Source organism: Crocodylus porosus, unplaced genomic scaffold (assembly GCF_001723895.1).
Source record: "Crocodylus porosus isolate Cpor-Errol unplaced genomic scaffold, CroPor_comp1, whole genome shotgun sequence".
Taxonomy (NCBI): Eukaryota; Metazoa; Chordata; order Crocodylia; family Crocodylidae; genus Crocodylus; species Crocodylus porosus.
The window spans coordinates 46,942,933-46,947,337 of NW_017728951.1; positions in this window are offsets into that span (position 1 = coordinate 46,942,933).

Here is a 4,405-nt window from a genome sequence, read left to right on the forward strand (position 1 = left end):
GGCCCAGCACTCTTTCCTGCTTATGCAGGGGGTCGGACTCGATGATCTATTGAGGTCCCTTCCAACCCTAGCATCTATGAATCTATGAATCTATAATCCTTTCAGCACTGGTTTAAAAAACACTTAACATTATTTCCTGGGTGCTTTCCTGAATATCTTATGCCAAAGGGGAAGGAGGATCTTAATAGAACTACTGCTCCAGTTTATTCCCTTCCCTCTACCCAGATTAAGTATTTTACATGGAAGAATTATCCTTTCCCCATCACCCAATGCTGCCCCTTCCATCCCCTACCACATGCACACTAAAAATCCTTTATGTCCCCTTTATTTTCCAGGAAGATGGACAACCTTGTGGTTATGAAATTGGTTGAATTGCTGACTCTTCTACAAATGTAATTATGGGCCATAACTCTCCAGTTGTATGATGGACACACTTACCACAGTGGTTCATTATGAAACATAGGTACCTTCCACTACAGCTAATGAAGAATAAAGTATCACAATCAGAATAATTTTGCTGTTTCAAATGAATGCATACAGCTACACTGAGAAGTCAGTAAAGAAAAGAGCCTCTTCTAAATACAGTTTTTACCCACATGTATATAAATTGTCTTCTTTGCCTATATTGCCTCAGTCCTTTTCCTTTTTCTTCCAAGGTGGAGCACTGCTTTCCTTTTTTGGCTGGTCTGCAGAAAAGAGGGTTGCCATTAATCTGACAAGTTGTTACCAACTGCTGCAAGTATGCCATTAAAAGGATCTTCCTAACCCCCACATCAATCTGTTTAACATTTGTCATACAGCTTAGATTGCGTATAGGGATTTTTTTCCATCAATGAGAAGAGGCATGCTGTAAACATTCTTTTATTACTCTTAGGCTCATGTCAAAAAGAATCATTGACTTATATTCATCATATCCATCACTAATGGTATCTACAGATCTACAAAAACTCTCCGTCATGGTTATCCTTTCTTTACATCTCTTCCTAAGTTACTGACAAGCTTCCCTCCAAAGGCAAGGAGAGATGTAGAACTTACATAAAGTCAGCTGTACCTCATGCATACCTGGTGGACAATCTGATAATGAAACCATTTAGCTGTTGTCAGTCTATTTGTTCTTTGTTCCCACTGATAGATTGCTGTAGAAGGACCTTTATTAAATGATCCCCAGCAAGGCTCTGGATGCTCCTGGTGCTCTTTATTTTTCCTTATCCTCTATCACCTTTCCTGATATGTTTCTCCTGTACTTGAAGACCCTGTACTTTCTATGACACCATTCCCTTGAGCCCCTTTCTTCAGTGTGCTGTGTGCCAAAAACTTTTAGCATCATTCTGTCTATCCAGTAAATTGCTATTTTTGATTGCCACCTTTATACATGCACTTTTATATTAACATCCAAAATCTGGCATCATATTTCACTGTAATTTTGATGTGTTGAAGCCATTCCTTGGAGGATGCACATTTGAAATGGCAGGGAGTAAATGATAGATAATGAATATAAGCATTTATTTTGTCACAACTTCAGCACATTTGTTGAAAAACATTATAATGAATGCCACCCACACCTATCAGATTTGTTGTTGGAAATTATGCCACTTCCTTAATAAGGGTATTGTTTGATAGGCAGTGCCTTTGATTGGAGGGAAACAGAGTCACAGAACTTAAATAAATGATGGATAACATAATTTGGAGATGTTAATAACATGATAAAAATGGGAAGATTGAAGCATGCTGTCACAACCCAGTGATAGACATTTTCCAGGTTGCTCAATTTGGGCCCTATATTCTAGACCCACTTCCTATTAATTTCTCTTTACTCTGGGTGGCACCCAGATCTGTCTCTTTCTTTGTTTTCCCTGTGGACTCTGATGTTGTCAAGTCCCACTTTTGTGAGAGGGTAACAGTTCTGTGGATCTAGGGAAGCAAGATGACTTCTATACCCTCCTCCCCCAGAATCTATAGTTTCTTAAGGGCATAATTTCCCAAAGATGAAAATTCATGTCTACAGGATGAAGCATAAACCAGCTAGGCTTTGTAAAGATTTCTACCACTATTACAATACTCTTCACTTGAGATAGCAGTTCAGATTTAAATAGAGCAATTAAGCACTTGCATGCATTTCCCTGCCTCAGTTTCCTTATCACTCTTACTTCCTCTTTTCACTCAGGTCAGAATCATTCAAAAAGCTAAGGATTCTTCTAACTATCCTTCCACTCTGTTCATTATTTCTCTTTTGGAATATGAACTCCCCTATTACTCTTGCATTCAGGTTTCTACACTTAGTCTCTTTTCCTTTTTTCTCAATGTCTTTTTCGTTAGGTCTTTCATTCTTTCTCCCAATGTTCCCGGCTTTACCATCTCCAGTTTCCTCAGTCAAATGGCACCTTGATTATCTTCCACTAGGGATCAAAGTTCTCCATCAGGTGGAATTAGTTTTTTACCCACTAGCTGCTTTGTTTTTCTGTTTGGTAGCTTAATCTGTATCCAAGAGTGCTTTTATGTGAATAGAGGTTCATCAAGGTTTAGTGATATTATTCCATTGTCTATTGTCTATGGCTAGAATAGAATTTCAGTCCAACATGGAGCTGAAAGGAGAATTAAAAAAGCAGACAATGGATGTTATCATATGGCAGATTATAAGAGTTCATAATCTTGGACTGGAGTTCATAAATTGCAGAGATTTCCCAAATGATCACAGATGATAAATTTGAAGTGGAAATGGTAACTGATCTGTGATTAGAGCAAGACATAATTTAAGAACTTCATCTCACAATGCTCATTTGTACATTATACTTGGTTGCATAGACTTTTTTTTTAAAACTTCATGTTTCTATATAACTTGAATCACTAAAATAATACTGTTTATGTTTTATTTTATCTCATGCCATATCTAAGCATATCTCTAATTCTTGTACGATTTTGGTGGAATAGCTTATGTCAGAGCATTTGGAAAAGTGTTTTTTTTCTGAACATTAGCAGTCTCTTCAGCAAAGCTCCTTGGGATTTTAAGTTAATATTGAAACCACAGATATTTAATACACCTTGGAGTCTTATTTTTTCACCTTGCTAACACCAGGGTATAAGATGCATATTAAATTATGCTGTATTTCAGCACTAGAGGTACCAAATGGCTGTGTGAAATCTTGAATTTTCCAGCATATCAAATTTGGGAAAGCTACTAAATCACTAGAACTTTAAAAATTTTCAGTGCAGTTTTGCAGCCTCAGAAATTCTCAGCCAAGGTATTATTCTGGGACGCAGAGCAGGGAAGCTGCAGGTTGCACTCAACAGATTATGGAGCTCTTCAATTTGACCATGGTGAAAGGAAACAAACTTGCCCCTTTCCCTGCATTTCCTTAAGTGTGTGACAAGTCACATGAAGGTCTGTGGGGAACAATGAGCTGAGACGGAGGGGACTGCTAACCTGGAGGATTGCAAGAGATTGAACTCTACAGGAATGAAACATCTGGACAAAGGGACTGAGTTTAGAAAGTCAAAATACTGTCAGAGATCTATAATGAAACATGCCAACTGCAGCAGATTGATCATCTTGTTTTTACATTTATTCTTTCACTGACCTTTTAATCTGGTTTGCCTTTTTAGATTAGAAGCACCTTGAGATGCAGAAGCCAATTTCCCTTGACTATGAAGCACCCAAAGTATTCTAGGCAGAGAATCAATAAGAATAATAGTATTGTAATAAAATCTTCTTCCATTGCATTTCCAGCTATATCTGAACCAAAATTACAAAATAGGTCTGTCCCAGGCTTGAATTAGTATTAAAACCCACGGAGGAAGGTTTGCATCAAAGTATTTGAATTTCAACCACTTTCCTAAAACCTCATGTTAAGTAATACTTTGCTCTGCATGAAATACCAATGGACTCAATTATTCATGCAGCAAAGTCTGAATAGGGACATCAGAATCTGACCTTAAATATGAGGGTGTGTGATTTGTGTTTGCATCTATCAGAAGTGTTTTTTCAAAGAATGTAACACTTACATTTGCTTTTTTATTTTTTTCACTTTTGTTTTCTGTATCTTTTGTCTCTGTGTTGTTCTCAAAGACTGTACATATGCAATATGGCTTGTTAAATGAGAAAGGCAAGAGAGTATCATTTCCATATCACATACACCAGTGTAACATAGCAGAAATAAATGGAATTAAGATGGTGAAAAACTAATATGAGAGCAGAACCAGGACTGAAGTTTATCTATTAACCTTACACAGCAGCAGTCCCCAGTATCACTCCCATAAATGAATTATCTCTACAGTTAGAGTGGTATTGGTATAGGAGGGACGCAGTAACACTGAAAACCACATCATCTTATTTCAATCCATCCAAACTAAACTCTGCACATTAACTTGCAATTCTGTTTCCTGTGGTGATCCTCATCACTGATGCATA